The sequence below is a fragment of the Trachurus japonicus genome, chromosome 13, assembly GCF_045865225.1.
Source record: "Trachurus japonicus isolate A0001 chromosome 13, Traja_1.0".
In the NCBI taxonomy this organism is placed as follows: domain Eukaryota; kingdom Metazoa; phylum Chordata; class Actinopteri; order Carangiformes; family Carangidae; genus Trachurus; species Trachurus japonicus.
The window spans coordinates 42,844,447-42,857,736 of record NC_140919.1 but is presented as its reverse complement, the minus strand read 5'-3'; positions in this window follow the sequence as shown (position 1 = coordinate 42,857,736).

The following is a 13,290-nucleotide window of genomic DNA, read 5'->3' as shown; positions in this document are numbered from 1 at the left end:
ATGTGGGTGAGTATGAACAGAATCAACATCTAGTCTATCCTTCCAAACTAAAGGTTGTGACCTGCTGACAGATGTGTAACTGACAGTGACAGTTTCCTCATCACTAAACCTGAGCCACCATCCCATCCTCCCCGTTTCCTGGACATACGTATATTCTTTGTGTTCTTCCTCTCCTCATTTCTAACCAACTTGTTTCAGTTTTGTGAAATCTGGTGTGTGCCTTTTCACTCTCTCTCTCTCTCGCATACTCACTTGCCCAAATATAAAAGTAAATGTTAGCTAGCCTATATGAAAACAATAACTCCAGAAGAAATCGGCATGCAAAAGTCAGGCTATAACAGCTGTCTATGATAGGTCAATATGATCACTATGGCAGTCTGAGATATAAATGGTTTCATTTTAATACAGATACTTATGTAGCCTGGCTAAATTGAACCAGCACAGGACACACAAATATCTTCTGGGGTCTTTAATTCTGAACAGAAGAATATGGTGTTCAAATAAAATAAATGATGCAAGTTTAAGCAGCTGATAGTCTTCAGCTGTATCTACAGTACTAGTAGAAACAAAAACCAGCGACACCACACTGTGCCTGGCACACGGGACGCTTACTGTACCTCTGTCTAGTCTGCTGTAATCACTGGACAATGTCCGTAAACCTTCAGTAATTATCCTATTACAAAAGAGTACAGAAGTAAACAATGTAGACTAGCACCAAAGAGTACAAAACGTGTCTTCTTAAGGTTCAGTACAAAAAAATAAAAAATAATAAATCTACAGACTGCTATCAGAGTGTACAAAAATGTCCCTATAAGCAACAATAGAGTGCAAAGAATTAACTACAGTGGCTCGACCCTATAACACAAAGAGCCCACACATTCACATTAAACACTCTCACATTCACAGGTCAAAACATCACAACGAATGTGCAGTATTGTAATACACAACGTTACTGACTTGTGCATTTTTCCGTAGGCCTAGCACCAACAGCACTGACGACGGCCTGCTACACCACAACCGTTGGGTTTCTCGTCGACCACTAACACATACGCCCACATAAACAATAAACATTTCAGCCTGTAAACATGCATTACTCTTAAACATATCCCTTAGATACTTCATGTAAACAGACACATTTATATCATATTTACCCTCATTAACCTCCGAAACCGTGGTGTGGTCGCACCGCTGCGGGCAAGATGGCCACTTCCCGTATCTTTTTACCTGCTCTACAACCAGTTCACCAAACTGAGAAAGCGCCCTCTGGTGGCGTTAGTGAGCAGTTGCACTACATTTTCCCACCCGGCTACACTTACATAAGAAAAACCCAAAGTGTTAAGTAATCTTCAGGCTATCCGTCTCACCTCACTGCTCTGCCGTGACGCCCCGTGTGTGTGTATCATGCTGCCACTAGCATGAGCAACACACGTTACACAGTGTTTGCATAATAGTCTTAGTTCTCCACCTCTATCTTTTGCATCGTATTGCAATTGTAACATTTACAAAGAATAAAGTAGTCTCTTTAAAAAAAAAAAAAGCACAAACAGCAGAAAACAAAAGTGGTCAGTGAAGTATTGCTGCATACCCGAACAACTCACAGAACTAGAACAGATATAAAAAGATAGATAAATTAAAAAAAAAAAATCAAATAAAAGAAAAAATTAAAAAAAAGAAAAATAAAGGGTAAGAATAGGACATCAATAGACATTTAAAAAAGAAAATAGATCAGGAAAGAAAAACAAAAAAAAAACAAAAAACACAGGTACATCAGTCAGGTAATAGTAAACTGCAATTGAGATAACAACAGTCATCATAAATCAGAATAGCGGCATGTGAGCTTCAACTGTCGTCTTAACAAATTGTAAGAATGGACCCCATAATTTCCCAAATTTACTGGAGCAGCTAGATAAAGATATAGTCTGATTTTCTCCAATTTAAGAAAATAAAGGGTATCTCTAATCCAGTGGCCATGACAGGGCGGTGTTGTTGATTTCCAATTAATTACAATTAGCCTTCTGGCTCTCCACCTCTTTCTTACTGCTCTCATGATTACAGGTCAGATTAAATCCAAAATGCTCCCACATACAGTAGCAGACTGAGACGACGCTGCTGGCATCTGGTGGTTCGGACAGTCCACACTCCAAGCTTGAAAAGATGAACATGTCGTGGGGAGAAGCACAACCTCCTGCCAAGGACTGTATGTGATGAAGAGGACTGTATGTGATGAAGAGCCCGTTGAAGCCTTCTGTCCCACAGGGGATGAAGAGGAGGAAAAAAAATCCACAACTTACCTTGCAGCAGCACTTGATACTGAACCCCTGTGTTGAATGAAAAAAAAACCTCTCTAGGTTACCAGCACAAGGCTTTTTTGCATATGCCCTGAACACAGTGACACACCCAGGCAAGGCAAGAAAACTGAATTGGACATTTTTTCCCCCCTGAACCTTTCCATCAATACAAGAAACCGAGTCTGTTTTTATTGTTAGACAGAAGCAGCTCAAGGTGCACTATCTGTCATTTCACCTGTTTGACTGGTTGTAATATTTATAAAAATATGTGTTTTCTTTATTCATTATAATAACTTACTGAGAGATTTATTCATCGTCCTCACCCAATGTCCAAAAGGAGCGGCACAGCTAATGAATGAGCACAATATCTCAGTGAAGCACTGGAAAAACACCGCTGCTAGATGACCAGGTAAATCTGAGAAAGGACAGATAATAAGAAGAATCCAGCACCATGGAGATGATGCAGGCAGCGCAGGGCCGTGGGATGTACCTGCATGGAGACACAACCTCACACTCTCACATCCACACTCACGGGAGATTTGGAGTCATCAATCAAAAAACAAAACTAAAACATCTTAAAGGGATAGTTCAACATTTTGTTTGTTCAACATTGCCATAATCCCTATAATTTTAGGAGCAGGTTCGGTCGGTGTAAGATGTTTTTAGAACGGCGGAGCAGAGCCGCGAGCTGCTCAGAGCTACGCTACGGAGGCTCATTATGGGATTTCTGGCTTTCCCTCATCAAATACACAATCCAACAACTCCTAAACACTCTGGTGGGATGTCTGTGAGATAATAACGGAAAGTTACCAGACAGAGTTGTGTTCAAGGCAAATGCAGAGACTGCTTGATGAAAAACTGCCCCCGAGGGGAACGTGCATCAGCGGTTTTGCATGAATTTCCCTCTAAAACAGCTCTGTGTGGTAACGTTGTGTTATTATCTCATAGCGTGGTGAATGTGCAGCTCACAACTTGTCCACCAGAGCGTTGTGGAGTTGTTGGATTGTGTATTTGATGAGTTTGATGAGGGAAACCAAGAAATCCCATTAGCCTCCGTAGCGTAGCTCTGAGCAGCTCACGGCTCTGCTCCGCCGTTCTAAAATAGCTTGCACTGACAATTAAAGGTAACCAAACTATTGCTGAAACTATAGGGATTATGGCAATGGGCCAATTTGCCAAAATGTTGAACTATCCCTTTAAATTTTGAAGAAACAAAAACGCTAATTTACTTTTTTCCCCCCTCAAATGATTAGCGGTCACATTCATTTGGACTTCAAATATTTCACTCATAGTATAATCCATGTGTAGAACAAACCTTAATGAAGTGATGTTTGGATGCACAGCTCTTTGTTCCCTCCCTTCTCTCTCTTGTTGTGTGTTTGTCCTTGGACGCTCCCCTCGTGGGTGTGTGCATGTTTCCCAAGGCTGGGCGCGTCTGACCTACTTTACAGTTTTCTTCTCTCTTCCTCTATGCACTTGCCACTGATCACCTCATCACCCATCTCCACACCCTTCACCTCCAGTCCTGTCCTGTTGGTGGTCGACCTGTGGTATGCTCGGACTACAGATTTGTCGTTTCCAGCTTTCCCGACTCTTTTTTTTATTGTTTTCAAGTTTATCTTTTGGGGTTTTTTCCTTTAATTGATAGTATTGTTGAGAGAGACAGGAAATGGGGAGGCAGAGAGAGGGAATGACATGCAGCAAAGGGCCACCAGATTCGGGATTCCAACCGGGGCGGCTGCAGCGAGGACTGTGTAGCTATACAGCGCCCCCCCCCCAGCTTGCCTGACTTTTTAACTGATCTTACCCCTAAGCACCAGCTCCTGGCTCTTAAAGGGATAGTTCAACATTTTGGCGAATTGGCCCATTGCCATAATCCCTATAGTCATAGCAGTAGGTTCATTACCTTTAATTGTCAGTGCAACCTATTTTTAGAACAGTGGAGCAGAGCCGTGAGCTGCTCAGAGCTACGCTACGGAGGCTCATTATGGGATTTCTTGGTTTCCCTCATCAAACTCATCAAATACACAATCCAACAACTCCACAACGCTCTGGTGGACAAGTTGTGAGCTGCACATTCACCACGCTATGAGATAATAATGGAACGTTGTTGTTTTCGAGGCAAATGCAGAGACTGCTTGCCGAAAACGCACACAGCGGTTTTGCATGAATTTACCTCGAAAACAACTCTGTCTCGTAACGTTCTGTTATTATCTCATAACTTGTCCACAAGAGCGTTTTGGAGTTGTTGGAGTGTGTATTTGATGAATATTATGAGGGAAACCAAGATATTCCATGAGCCTCTGCCGTTCTAAAAATAGCTTGCACCAACAATTAAAGGTAACTAACCTACTGCTAAAGCTATAGGGATTATGGCAATGGGTAAATTTGCCAAAATGTTGAACTATCCCTTTAAAACTTAAAACCTTACAGAGCCAAGAACTGATTACACCAGGGACCAGTGCAAAGATATACATAGACGTAATCAATATCTTATTATGTTTGTTTAACTGCTAATCCAAACATGCACAGTTGAAGCTAAGTAGCCGAGCTACAGGATGTAGCTAACAACAACGGCTAATGTTCATTTAAAAATCAAAACACTTGCCATCAAAATGTAGTAACGTTCCTTTTTTCTCTTTTTTTTGTCCATTTCCTGTTTGATAATTTATGCTAGTGAGACGGGTCACGTCAGGTCCGGGCTTCAACACTCATTGAGAACTACAATTTCCAAGCCCATTGAGAATTGTATAGTTGGCCTCCAAAGACAGGAGCAGTTCCTGGATGGGGGCAGGGCTCTGACTTGTCTCTTTGCCAGTGGAAAAGCAAACTGGTTCTTTGGAGGTTCAGGAGTTGAGCCAGCTGAGCACCAGCACCAAACTAGCCCCAGGTTCTTTTTGGTGGAAAAGGGGTAACAGAAAACCCTGCTTTCTCATCAACCACAACTTCCTGAATAGTTCAAGACGCCCAAGCACCATCTCCCCCCCCCCTCCCCTGGCCATCCCAGCCTAAGTTAGAAACTGTGTGTTTTTCCACTGCTCGGTTTCGTGCTTTGAATTAACTGTCAAACTCACCATTGGCCTCCTCTTTGAGTCTGCACTGTGGGTCCAAGTTTGTTCAGCGTTTCTGTCTGAAGCCCTAACACAGTAAGTAACAACCAAAAACTTTTTTAAACAGGTTTCATGCTGCTCAGGATTGGTCCAAACAGGGAAAAGTTCCAAAGACAGAAACATACTGTACGAGCAGGTGACATTCAAATGTTGTCATCTCCAAGCGTAGTCAGCCAGTGTGTCAGTGACATTATTGATTTATCCAACAAAGGCTCATTGCGCAGAAAAAAAGAGGCAGAATTAAAGAATGATAGGAGAAGTGACAGAGTCAGAGATAGATAGTGAGAGATTGGTTTTCATTTGTGTTAATGATGAACTAATGATACTGTCTGGCCTAATCAGAGCAGTATTTCAAAGGCTGTTTGTTCTTACTGCTTGGAAATCAATAGCTGACGCTTCGATCCCCTGCCTCTGTCTGTCTCTCTCTGTAGTATTGATAATCTCATAATGACCGAGCTGCACCCAGTCACTTATCATCTGTGTTTAATTCTTCCTCAGAGTTGTTACAGATATTTGTCTCTCTTCTTAATCCCTCTATTATCATCACACCGCTGTAGATTCATCTCTAGCCTCACCAGAGGGTGGCTCCAGGGACAGCAGTGTCCTTCAGTCCACTGCTTTGAAATATCTCTGAACTCGTGACTGAATCGCCACAGTTTGAGATATTCATGGTACCCCGAGGGTGTATCCTAATCCTAATTAAAATAATGTACCTAAAAAATTCAAGTTGTAACACATAGATAAAGGAAACCTTAGGCCGGATTAGGAACTGGGCAAAGCAGGCTACTGATGAGAGGAAAAGGTCAAATCAAGGTAAGAAAAATGTCCTCAACAGGTCATATAAAAATAGTAGTGTGGCAGGACGAGGGAGGGCCCGGGCGGGGTTTGAACCCAGTCTCCCGGGTAAGAGTCGTGCATGCTGACCATTCGACCAACGAGTGGCCAAGTAGCCAGCACTCTGCTCGAGCGCGGCTGAACCTGTCTGAACCCGGCTTGAGCTCACAGGGCGCGAGGCTGCTGCAGCCGCCGCTCGTGCTGACAGCTGACTGAGGGAGATGCTTTGGTTGGGTTTAGGCAATGAAGAAAGGAGTTGGTTAAGTTTAGTAAAAAGACCAGTGGTGTGTCCCAAATCGCGCACTTGTGCACTTACACTTAATATTTTGAGTGCATAAGTGCGTTCACACTGAGCAGTGCGCGAAAATGTAGTGCGCTATGCGCACTTAATTGGCGCACTCAAACGGCCAGAAAATTGAGTGTGGATCGATGGACACTTTCCACACTTAACGGCCGCCATCTTGGTGACGTAGCGGAAACACGTCACTACTTTTCAAACGGCAGCGGTTGCTTTGAGCAGCGACGGAGCTGACACCGGCGTAAATGTCTTTAAAAAACACTAATAACAGCACAACAACAACACTAACACAATAAAACACAACTTAATAGCTCGTTTTGATCGGCAAAAAGCGCTGTCAAGTGTCGGCGATAGGGCTCCAACGGCCGGTTGCTATGGTTGCAATCAGAATTTAAAAAATAGAAGAAGCAGCTGTCGAGTCATTTCCGGTCAGTGCGCAGCAGCAGAGTTTGATTTGAGACGGTACTAACCTGTCGAAATTAGTGCACTGCACAAGGCAGTGCACTGCCTTAGTGCACTGCCTTACAGTGCACTGCCTTACAGTGCCTTACAGTGCACTGCCTTACAGTGCCTTACAGTGCACTGTAAGGCAGTGCACTAAGGCAGTGCACTGCCTTACAGTGCACTGCCTTAGTGCACTGTAAGGCAGTGCACTGTAAGGCAGTGCACTGCCTTACAGTGGAAGGAAGGAAGTGCACTTCCTTGTGCAGTACACTGTAAAGCAGTGCACTAAGAGAAGTGTGCGATTTGAGACACAGCACAGGTAGAGGCTAGACAGGTTCCATGTCCTGTCTTCCTGTGCTCTCCCTCAGACTAAAAACCTGTAGTAGTCCATTCCCAAATGTATTTTATGGCTCAGTACCTGAACACTATTAGCTTGGCCTATAACACTGTGTGTGTTGTTAATTATCAGAAATTAGCACATTAACATACTCAGGTCAAGTGGTGACAATAGGGAACATTGACATTCACAATTATATAATGATTTTAGCCCCCTTTTCCCCTGGTCAAAAAGCCACAGGCACTATTGCATTTCCACTAATTAGCCCTCTATCTTAGCTCTGTTTTTTTCCTTCTTTGTTTTGTTTTTGAATTCACAGTAAATTGTTATTGCTATGTTTGCATCTCATATGTATACACTACTTACAAAAAGTTAGGGGTATTCAGCTTTCAGATGAAATTTCAGAATGTACCTTTAAAGGTGAACTTAATTTGACCTTCTCTAAACTTTTGACCGACATGTCCAGGCTTCAGATGATGGGATGTTGTCAGAGGGAAGTGTCCACTGGAAGAGTCACAGAAAGACAGACAAGTGGACGTCCTTTGGTCACGTGACAACTTCACTGCAAAAACTCAAAATCTTACAAGAATATTTGTCTTATTTCTTGTCAAAATATCTCATTTATAGTCAAAACTAATATCTTCATATTTAAAATGAGACTCATCACAAAAAAATAACTTGTTTTTAGATCATTTTCACTTGTTTCAAACTAATTTTCACTTGAAATAAGTAGAAAAATCTGCCAGTGAAAGTAAGTTTTTTTGTGCTTGTAATAAGAAAGAAAAACTTGCTCCACTATCAGATTATTTTAAGTGAAAATCTGCTTGAAAGAAGTAAAAAAAAGTGTCTTAAAACAAGCTACTTTTTAATGTGATGAGATTTGTTTTGACTGGAAATAAGACAAATATTCTTTGGTTACATGCTGCCATTCCGACATGCTGCCACTCCGACATACTGCCATTCCGACATTCTACTATTTAGACATGTCACCATTCAGACATACCACCATTCCGACATGCAAACGTCCTGCCATTCCGACAGTTTCGTCCCGCCATTCCGACAAGGCTTTAATTTCCATAAGAAAATGTGCGTTACTCCGAGCGGTGGTTAGGGTGTGTGTATGTGTGTGTTTGTTTCCGTTTTTGTTTTGTTTTTTGTTTTTCATGTTTTAAGATGTGATACAGTCAGTGGAAGCTTAATAAATAAACAAACACAAAGTCTCGCCATTTACAATCACAACAATTTCCCTTACAATAAGGATATAAGGGGAACTGGCACAACGCAGTCCTGCTGCAGGCGGACCTAGGCTCGCGCCACTGGTGCGTCCAGGGAAGCAATAAACAAAGTCGCTACTTAGTCTTAGTCTCTGTATTTCACTGAACTCAAAACGCGCCCATCACAGGCGGCATATAATAAACAATTACACACAGATCAACAGAACCCGAAAGCCCTCCCCCCTCCCGCGTGTATGTGTGTGTGCGGGGGTGCGCGAGCGCACAGTCAGTGTGGTCCCCAGAAGTGATGATTACAAACTTAGTCCCCATGAACCATGGAAACCAGTATGTGTGCAAGTGTGTGTGTGTGTGTGTGTGTGTGTGTGTGTGTGTGTGTGTGTGTGTGTGTGTGTGTGTGTGTGTGTGTGTGTGTGTGTGTGTGTGAAAACGGGCCGTGAGGTGTCCAAACGGGCCTTTATGATCCACAGGGTAATCCACCAGGAAAAATAATCCACTATGCCGCTTTGGAATTGCCGCCACGCCAGCCGTCCAAACGCCGACTGTGTCTCTCACTCTCTTCCCCTCTCACCACGTCACTTCCCCATTTAAACCCTCGGTCCCACTAATGCACTTTTACGCATTACGCACACAACTTACAGCAAAAAAGAAACATTAATTTATTCATTACAGGTCCGCACGTCCCCGTGCGCAAACCACAAGGATAATTGATCATTTCCCTGGCCTAATACACAATGAAAAAAACCTGGGGAGCAAACCTGCAAATCAACTACCCCAGCTCCAATAGATATGGCCAGGCAAAACCCAGTGTATCACTACAAGTTGTTGCAACTTTGGGGAATTTACTCCTGGTAAAAAGGCTTACAAACATGGACCAGGACAGCTTCATAATACGCACAAAAATCCAAAGGAAACGAAAGGTAACTTTAAAAAAAATAGCAACAGCATGAAGTAGTCAAAATATGTGTTTTACGCATCTGCCTGTTCAGCTCCGCTTGCATGACATTTCGGTCAGCGTACAGTAATCAACAGACAAGTCGTCCGTTGTCCATGCTCACAATCATTACAACAAACGAAATTATTCACAGCAAATCATTTGGTGATTTGAAAGCCTATCAAATTGACATATTTTTGAATCGAAAATGGCAGTAAAAAATGATTGATTGTCTTTTGAGTTTTTTAGGCTTTAGAATAATGACTAATTGCCTAGTTTATGGGTCAGCTTGGAAAGGTTCGGCGAAGGAGACTCACGGCTTATGTGTTTGCCTCTTTCTTTCTTTTTTGCCTCCTGTTTGTGTCATTTTGTGGAGCAGTTAGGCTAAATATCCGCTGCTGTGCTCTGCTCTCTCCCTCTGCACCGAGCAAAACTTCACTTCCCTGCCTGACACTTCTTTCTGTAATTTTGATGCATGTTTGTTATTACCAGTTTCCATCGTATTTGTATAATTATTACAGCAGCAAAAGGAAATGCGCAATAGTAAATCATATGCATTAGGTTCTCAAATCAGCTGCCAATCTGCAGGGACTGCGCGTGTCATAAGATGAAAGACAAATGTGTACACAAGCAGGAAAGCTGGTCCATGGAAAAAAGAAAAGAAAGAGTCAGAGCCGTCGCGCATCTCTCTCTCTCTCCCTCTCTCTCTCTCTCTCTCTCTGGCGGTGACACGCTGTCATTCATTTCAGCACTGAGACAGCGGACAGCGGCTTGGTCATATTTCAGCACTACAAAATATAGGCTTTTAAAAGATTTGTCGGAATGGCAACACGTTTAAAAAAGAAAAAAATACCGCCATTCCGACCTTAGGGGACGAAAATTGTCGGAATGGTGGGACGTTTATTAAAGAGTAAAGTGTTGCCATTCCGACAATTAGGGCCTAATGTCGGAATGGCGGTTGCCCCCCATATTCTTTATATTGTTTTCTACCCACCACTGTTGTTAACTTTTGTTTCAATACATTAATGAAGATGAAGAAATGACCATTCCACAAGTCTATCCCTTACACAACAGATCAGCTCAGAGGCAGCAGGGGCCCAACAACATTAATTTTCCTGTTGCCATAAAACAAGATGAACATGCAGCCCCAACTGAACTCTCATCTTACAGATTATTTATCAGTAATTGCTGTGAAACACTCTTGAATAGCGGCAAATGTTTCCTTAATGACCACAGACCAACCAACGCAGTCTGAACAAGTTAGCCTGAGCCAATAGGTTTCTGTTGTACTATAAAGGATATCATTAATCACGCACATGCGCACACACACACACACACACACACACACACAGATAAAAACTCGCAGCACTAGTTTGTTTTAATGAGACTGTCTTTATTACATCAAATCATTTAATTAAAAGTAAAGGGGTTTTGATTGCACCAGAAGTAAAGAATAGAGAGAGAGAGAAGAGGTGCTGTCTAAGTAAGCCAACCGTATTCATCATTACGCCAGTGCCGCCTTCGAGTCGTGAAGCATCCATCAACCTATCGGCAGCCGTCTAATGAGCATCAGGCCACTTCATCAGCTTCAACACAATCTGCCCTCTCATTCGTCTCAGAGCAGGAGGCCTGTCTGTTAACGTCAGCTCTGATACACACCACACCGCTAAGCACACACACATCACACACCCTCATCAGCGCTGGAACTGGGAATAACTTTGCCATGATTCTGATAATAATTTAGTTAAATTTACTTATTTATGCAAAGTCAGTCACTGACAAAGCTCAGATGAAATATAAGAATAATATAATAAGAATATTAGCACTAAAATAAATGGTGATGAACTAATTTGTTAACTTCTCTAATGGATTTAAAGGTTGTGCAGTCATTCATAACTTTTACACTGAAGCACTTGATTCACTAAAGATGTTGGAATTTTAAGGATTAAAAAATAAATGAATGATGATATTTGAATTGTTGAAATTAAAGAGAGGTGCTAGCTCAATTTGAATATTTTCACAAGTACGGTGTCACGTAGTATACTATGAACACTATGTACTTACTACTTACCTCTGTAGTGTGCAGATTTGGACAGTGTTGTCTTGATCCAATCGAAAGCCGGAACTAACGATCGCAACTGCCAATATCTTTTTTTTTTGGGGCCACTATTATTACACGTCAACACATCTACCGGCTTGTTTTGTTTGTAATTTCAATTAGCGATAATGAACAACTTAGTCTTACTTTTTTGTTTGTTTTTGCTTGTGTCGGCCTACCAGTATGTTGATTTACATATGCTGTATTATATTCCGCTACGTAGCCAAGACGCCGATCATTGAGGATGGGAAATCGTTCCACTCTCAACTTTTTGATTCAAGATTCAAGATTCAAGAGATTCAAGAAATTTATATCGCCATTTTGTACACAGCAAGCTGGGTACAATAGGAATTCTTGTGCAGAAGTCCCCCCAGGTCAGATAAAAGATTGTTAAAAAGTAGGGATGCACCGAATATATTCGGCCGAATATTGCAAAAAAAGCAACATTCGGCCTTCGGTGGAATGAGCGCAAAGCAAGGCCGAATATTAAAAAAATAAATAAATGAATAAATATGCGGTCGCGCGGCGATCAAACCGCAGCAACCCCAGCTTCATTAGTAAGTGACTCCTACTGCTGGAAAAACAACAGCAACAAGAGCAGTATGGAATTACAATAGTATGGAAGTGTCTGATTGAGACACAGCATCTGTTTGTGTAAAAACCTAGAGGTTGAATCTTAGCAACCTTTTCAATGTGAATGTTACTTAGTGCATCTACATTTTTTCTTTGATCTTATATGAAGTGAATAAATTCACTATGAATCTGATGATGCATCAAAATGTGGCAGCGACATCCCTGATGACAGTCATTTGCATTTTGAGATTAAAGATGATGATGTAGAATTAGGCACCGTACTATTTGAGAGATGCAAACTAAAATATTGAACAGTTACCACTGTTCAGTGTTTAGTTATGGTAGTGCTATGTCACTAAACAGTGAGTCACCATGACAACGGAGCAGGACCTGATTGGTTGTCTTGACTGAGTGGCTCCGAATCAGAACCTTATTATAATAAAACTAACTTCAAGCTGGATTTTGGGTCTGTACTTTCACAGGGCAGGTCAGTTGGGATGTAACCCCTCCCCCTGCTCTTCCTCTATTCTCCCCCTGCTCTTCCTCTGTTCTCAACCTTTTTCCTTCAGTCTCTTAGCATCTCTCTTTTACAATCTGGATCCTCTTATTGCCTCTCTCCCCCGCTCTCCCAATTATGTCTTAGTTGCCTCTGAGGATCTTATCGATGCTACAAATGAGGAATTATGCTTGTTGCCAAGTTGCCTACTAAATGTCACCAGGCATTTATACTGTAGTGCTTGGCCGTCCATGCGCACACACACACACACACACACACACACACACTTGCACAGACACATCCACACATGCCCAGAGGAAGTTTTTAACAAGACCTTCTGGCTGCTACGGTAACCTGGGGATTAGATGGTGTTTGGTGCAGGATCATGAAAATGATGTTGTGGATGAAGCTAAAACAGGAGTCACTTCAGCCTCCATATTTATGAGTCTATAACCAGTAGTTGCACATTATATTATTGACAGAATCTGTCCATGTTGGAGTTTTGAATTAATTTCTTACCTTCCACCCAGACTTTTTTTTTTTTTAACCCTTGGGCTATTTTTGAAACTCACACTATCTACTTTTCTCTATTCACAACCGAAAAACTCTTTCTCTGCCAAACATTCAGTTCCCTCTCCCCCATCCT